General features: G+C 42.2%; 1 long non-coding RNA gene across 1 annotated transcript in view; it reads left to right on the top strand.

Moving 5' to 3' along the window:
• The first annotated feature begins 559 nt into the window (after positions 1–559).
• Positions 560–7029, top strand: part of LOC108303307 — a 19039-nt gene continuing 12569 nt past the window's right edge. Inside the window, exon 1 of the long non-coding RNA XR_001824778.1 lies at positions 560–629. This is a non-coding gene — a long non-coding RNA (uncharacterized LOC108303307). The remainder of the gene's footprint in view (positions 630–7029) is intronic.

The raw sequence follows: 7029 nt of genomic DNA, 5'->3' as shown, positions 1-7029 counted from the left end.
GGATGATGAAAAGTTCTAGAAATGGTAGTAGTGATTGTTGCACAACATTGTGAATATACTTAATGTCACTGAACTATAGACTGAAAAATAGTTGAGGATGGGTGCAGTGGCTCACAGTTGTAATCTCAACAGTTTAGGAGGCCAAGGCGGGAGGACTGCTTGGGTTCAGGAGGTTGAGACCAGCCTGGACAACATAGTGAGATCCCATCTCTATTAAAAACAAACAACTAACTAAATAAAAATAGTTAAAATGGTAAAGCGTATGTTATTTTACCACAATAAAAAGGGAGAAAAGATCTGAAAATCATATATAAGTAAATGAAATTCATGCTTCTTATTAAAAGTTAAGATGGTTGGTAGTTAACGTATTCACTATTAACACTTTAGTCTGCTAGTCAATGTGTATATGCTTAATTTGTTGTTGCTATTATTTTTAGGTTTTGCAAATGAGATCAATAGCATGCCCTGCATCTCTCTGTTCCTGTACATATGTAGCTACAAGGTTTAGTACTAGAATACTTAGAAAGAAAATGCTATTCTTTTTCTTTCTTGTGTTTAGGAATATTGCAGAGAATGAGTCTTCTTTGGTGGTCCAGCCACATCAGTCCTTATACTTCACAGGGTGAGTGGTATGCTAATTGTGATAAACTCAGAAGGATAGTCATGGCAGCAAAGGAGTTGTTGAAATTAAAGCAGGTGTCCCCAGCCTTCTCCTGAGGATACTGTTAGTGTAGCGTAAAGTGCTGATAGTATGAGTTGGTAAAGAAAGGCCCAGTAGTGGTAGGGCAGGGGAGAGGTCATGAGAGGGGAAGGGAAGGCGAGGCTAGCACTGGAGAGAAACTAGCTCTGTTTCTCTCCCTCACTGGGAATTCTGTCTCCAGCCAGGAAGTCAGAGAAGAGAGGGGAGGTGGGGCATGGAAGCAGTGTTTGTCTTGGATGATAAAGGGGTAAGGTTTAGGTTAACAGTTTGCTCAAAATTGATCCATTACCTAACAATTACTATCTCTGGGCAAGGGAACTAGATGGCTGGATGATGAGGTAAGAAAAGACTTTTGATTCCATGTGCCTTTTACTTTTGTTTTTATACCATTTGATTTCACTGAGCCAAATGTTATGAGAGTTTCCCAAGCTAAGGACTTAGAACTGTGTTTTTCATTGTCTGATATAGAGCATAACAATAGATCTAAACTCAGGGACACTACCAAGGATCCAAGACGTGGAGGGAGCCAAACAGATTATTGGGTCTATACATTGCCTCCAGCCATGGCCCTAATTGTATAGACCAGAAAAAGCAACATATCACGATAGTTCAACATGTCGTCTCTGGAACAGGCTGCCTAGATTCAAGCTCTGGCCTTGCTGGTCATTATCCATGTTACTCTGGGCAAGTTATTTAATCTTTCTGTGACTCGGTTTCCTCAGTTATAAGTAAAGGGTGATTATAATAGTAATAGTACCTCATAGGGCAGTTGTAAATTAATTCATGTTAAGAGCCTAGTACATAAAAGGGTTACTACTATTGTTGTTGTTATTGTTAATGTATATCAGTAATTGAAGAAAGGGATCTGGCTTCCTAGCGCTGTCTTTCCCCCCCAACTGCTAATAAATAATAGTAGTAAGAATAGTAATAGCTAACATTTGATGAGCACTTACATGTTCCAGACACAATCTTGAATTATTTTGCATACATTCACATTGAATCTTTTTTTTTTTTATTCTGAGCCAGGGTCTGGCTCCATCACCCAGGCTGGAGTGCAGTGACGTGAACACGGCACATCGCAGCATCGACCTCCTGGGCTCAAGCAATCCTCCCATCTCATCCTCCGGAGTAGCTGGGACCACAGGTACACACTACCACACCTGGCTGTTTGTTTTGGTTTTGGTATCAACAGTCTCACTTTATTGCCTAGGCTGGTCTCGACTCCTGGGCTCCAGTGATCCTCCTGCCTTAGCCTCCCAAAGTGCTGGGATTACAGGTGTGAGCCACCACTCCCAGCTCCTCACTGAATCTTCTTCTCCTCATTGAGTCCCATAGAGTAGGAACTATTATTACTTTCATTTTAGAAATGATAAAGCTGAGACTTAGAGAGATTCAGTCGCTTGCCCATGATCACAGTGCTACTAAGTAGAGGAATCAGGAATTGAAATCAGATACAGCACCTGAACTTCGACATTGTATTAACAACTCAACAAGCAGAATTATCAGTTCATTTAACAAAAAACAGTTCAAAATGACTCTCCCCAACCCACTGCTGTTTCCTCTGTATTTCCTCACGCAGTTCCACCGGGACATTTTCTACAATTAGCAATAGCAATCGAGTCACTTACTGCTCTTTTTAAAACCAAAAACATCATTATTTTGCTAAATGTTAATAATATTTAAAGCTCTCTCTTCTCTCAACCCAGTAGCACAAGCACACCAACCCCACTAAAACCTAAAGCGCAAAACATTCAGGTCAAACTCTTTAGCGTTAAAAAGTTTGGTTGCATCGTCAAGGATTGGTGTTTTCCAATGAAAATACACCTTCCAGGAAGGAGGGTGTTACAGACTGAGTGTTTTTGTCCCCCTCACATTTCTAGGGGAAAGCCCTCACCCCCAATGTGATGGTATTGGGAAGTGGGCCTCTGGGAGTTCATCAGGTTTAGTTTGGGTCTTGAGAGTGAGGCCCCCATGATGGGATCACTGTCCTTGAGACAGGAGCTTGCTCTCCCCACTGTGTGAGGACATAGCAAGGAGGTAGCTGTCTGGAGGCTGGGATGTTGGCCCTCACCAGGAACTGAATCAGCCAGCACCTTGATCTCAGACTTCTCAGCCTCCAGACCTATAGAGATATAAATTTCTGTTGTTTCAGCCACCCAGTCTATGGTATTTTGGTATAGCAGCACAGCAGACTAAATAGAGGGGCTCCCTGAAGATAAATTTTTTTTTTTTTTTTTGCAATGGAGTCTTGCTCTGTCACCTTAGCTGGAGTGCAGTGGCACAATCTCAGCTCACTGTAACCTTTGCTTCCCATGTTCAATTCATTCTCTCACCTCAGCCTCTCAAGTAGCTGGGATTACCAGCATGTGCCACCACACTCGGCTAATTTGTGTATTTTTAGTAGAGATGGGGCTTTACCATGTTGGCCAGGCTGATCTTGAACACCTGAACTCAAGTAATCTACCCACCTCTGACTCCCAAAGTGCTGCGATTATAGGCGTGAGCCACAATGCCCAGCCAAAATTCTTTGATATTTAAGGAAAAGTTGACTTTTATAAAAATAGCAAAGAGCCAGGCAGTGTTGCAATAAAGGAGGAAGGCAAGTGGCCTGCCTCTACCATTTCATGTCATGCAGCAGGACACAGCTGGGGACACCAACTCCCTCAAGTGGTACAGATATTTCAAGAGAGCTCAGTTATGGCTAAAAGTGCTGGTGATGACACAGTCACAGTTCATATCACTCTACCATGTTTTTTGTGTGAAGCCCAGAATGGATGTCACAGATCCTGCCACAGTTGCGATCCCCTCAGGGGATGTGAGGGTGATGATTGGTTCCGAGTCATGGGAGAACCTGTGTATTGGACATCAGTTGCAAAGAGAAAAAGTGACTACACAGGGATGACCAACTTGTAGTGGCTTCCCTGCTCACAGCTTCTGGAGACATATGCTGAGTGGTGTTTACTGCCCATTAGCTCAGATACCTCTGAGAGATTCTGCCTAAACTAGTATAAATCTCTTATTTGAGTAGCAAGTATTTACCCGTGAATATGTATCAGGAGAAAGGAAATGCTGGTGTGTGTTTCTGAAAAGAGAGATCAGCAAAAGGCCAAAAAGTTCAAAATGTAGCCTCATGTCTACCAGAGCACAGCTGACAGACATGCCACACACACTCCTTCCTGGGCCCTTGGCAGATATCAGTAATCAATCATTATAGTTATCACTGCTGAGGCTGTCTGTGACTGCAGAAATTCTTCCAGATCAGTACTCCAGGGAGCCACTGACCCATCCTTCAGACTTGGCTCTCCTACAGAAATTTTGCCAAATTTGGCCTAGTTTCACCAATTAGTTAGGGACACCATACTAAGTATTTTTAGCTGTATTCTCTCTTCTGCCTCCTGCCACCTTGCCTTAAGTTCCAGCTCTCTTTTCTCAGGGAACCCTTTAAACGCTTCACTCTGTGTGACCTTCCATGGTCCAAAAAATTCTCAAAGATAAACTTGCCTAAGAGTGCTGTCACAGTTAGGGATGACATTAGGTACAGGCATACCTCAGAGACATTGCAGGTTTGATTCCGGATCACCGCAACAAAGTAAATAATGTAACAAAGCAACTCACAGCATTTTTTGGTTTCCCAGTGCATATGAAAGTTATGTTTACACGATACTGTAGTCTTTTAAGTAGCTGTATTAATGGCATTACGTCTATGTTTCAGTTTAAAAGTACTTCATTGGTAAAAAAAAAAAAAAAAAAAAAATGTTAAGTACAATCTGAGCCCTCAGCAAGTCTTAATCATTTTGCTGGTAGAAGGTCTTGCGTCACTTTTGATGGCTGTTGACTGATCAGAGTGGTGGTTACTGAAAGTTGAGGTGACTGTGGCAATTTCTTAAAATAAGACAATGATGGACTTAGTGATGAACTCTTTTACAAAATATTTCTCTGTAGCATGCAATGCTGTCTGATAGCATTTTACTTACTCACAGTAGAACTTTCAAAACTGGGAGTCAATACTCTCCCACCCTGCCACTGCTTTATCAACTAAGTTGATGTAGTATTCTAAATTTTTTGTGTAATTCCAACAATGATACAGCATGTTCACCAGGAGTAGATTCCATCTCAAGAAACCACTTTGTTTGCTCATCCATAAGAAGGAACTCCTCATCCATTTAAATTTGGTCGTGAGACTGCAGCAATCCAGTCACATCTTCAGGTTCCACTTATAATTCTAGTTCTCTTGCTATTCCCACCATATCTGCAGTGACTTCTTCCACTGAAGTCTTGAACTCCTCAAAATCATCCATGAGGGTTGAAATCAGCTTCTTCCAAAATCCTGTTAATATTGATATTTTGGCTTCCTCCCATGAATCGCATCTAAAATGGTGAATCCTTCCTAGAAGATTTTCAATTTACTTTGCCCAAATCCATCAAAGGAATCACTATCTATGACAGCTATACTCATATGAAATGTATTTCTTATATAATTAGACTTGAAAGTCAGAATTACTCCTCGATCCATAGGCTGCAGAAGAGATGTTGTGTGAGTAGGCAGGAAAATAACATTAATCTCCTCATACATCTCCATCAGAGCTTTTGGGTGACCAGGTGCATCATCAATGAGCAGTCATGTTTTGCAAGGAATCTTTTTTTTTCTGAGCTGTAAGTCTCAACAGTGGGCATAAACTATTCATTAATCCATGCTGTAAACAGATGTGCTGCCATCCAGGCTTTGCTGTTCCATTTCTAGAGCACAGGCAGAGTAGACTTAGCATAATTCTTAAGGGCCTTGGGATTTTTGTAATGGTAAATGAACATTGGCTTCAATTTAAAGTCACCAGCTGCATTAACCCCTAACAAAAGAGTCAGCCTGTCCTTTGAAGATCTGAAGCCAGGCCTTGACTTCTCTTCTGTAACTAAGAAAGTTCCAGATGGCATCTTTCAATAGAAGGCTGTTTTATCTACACTGACAATCTGTTGTTTAGTGTCAACACTTTTATCAATTATCTTGGGCTAGATCTTCTGTATAACGAGCTGCAATTTCTATATTGGCATTTGCTGCTTTACTCTGCACTTCTATGTGGCGGAGGCAACTTCTTTCCTTAAACCTCATGAATCAACGTCTGCTGGCTTCCACCACCTTTTCTTCTGCAACTTTCTCACTTTTCTCAGTCCTTACAGAATTGAAGGGAGACAGGGCCTTGCTCTGGACAAGGCACTGGCTTAAGGGAATATTGTGACTGGTTTGGTTTTCTATCCAGACCACTCAAACTTTCTCCATATCAACAGTGGGTTGTTCTGCTTTCTTATCATTCATGTGTTCATTGGAGTAGCACTTTTAGTTTCCTTCAAGAACTTTTCCTTTGCATTCACAACTTAGCCAACTGTTTGGTGCAAGAGGCCTTGCTTTCAGCCCATCTTGGCTTCCCCCATGCCTTCCTCACTAAGCTTAATCATTTCTCCTTTTTGATTGAAAGTAAGAGATGTGGCATGGCATGGTGGCTTAAGCCGGTGAGCCCAGCATTTTGGGAGGCCAAGGTGAGCGGATCATTTGAGGTCAGAAGTTCAAGACCAGCCTGGCCAACATGGTGAAATTCTGTCTCTCCTAAAATACAAAAATTAGCCGGGTGTGGTGGCGCATGCCTATAGTCTTAGTTACTTGGGAGGCTGAGGAACGAGAAGTGCTTGAACCTGGGAGACGGGGGTTGCCATGTTGCAGTGAGCCAAGATTGCACCACTGTACTACAGCCTGGGCCTCAGAACAAGACTCCATCTCAAAAACAACACAAAACAAGAGGTGTGTTACTTTTCCTTTCACTTGAATATTTAAAGACCATTGTATTGTTATTAATTGTCCTAATTTCAATATTGTTGTGCCTCAGGAAATAGGGAGGCCCAGAGTAAGGAAGAGATGAAGAACAGCCAGTCGGAGGAGTAGTTCGAACGCATGCATTTACTAGGTTCTCCATCTCATGTGGCTCCCCAAAGCAATAAAACAGTAACGTCAAAAATCACTGATCAGCCGAGCATGGTGGCTCACACCTGTAACCGTAGCACTTTGGAAGGCTGAGATGGGCAGATCACCTGAGGTAGGGAGTTTGAGACCAGCCTGACCAACATGGAGAAACCCCATCTCTACTAAAAATACAAAACTAGCCAGGCATGGTAGTGCATGCCCGTAATCCCAGCTACTCAGAGGCTGAGGAAGGAGAATCACTTGGACTCAGGAGGCAAAGGTGAGCCGAGATCGCGCCATGGCACCCCAGCTTGGGCGACAAGAGCGAAACTCCATCTCAAAAAAAAAAAAAAAACCACTGATTATAGATCACCATAATAAA

The sequence above is a fragment of the Cebus imitator genome, unplaced genomic scaffold (assembly GCF_001604975.1).
Source record: "Cebus imitator isolate Cc_AM_T3 unplaced genomic scaffold, Cebus_imitator-1.0 Scaffold45, whole genome shotgun sequence".
Taxonomy (NCBI): Eukaryota; Metazoa; Chordata; class Mammalia; order Primates; family Cebidae; genus Cebus; species Cebus imitator.
The sequence above is the reverse complement of the archived record's forward strand: the minus strand, read 5'-3'. Positions and strand labels throughout refer to the sequence as shown.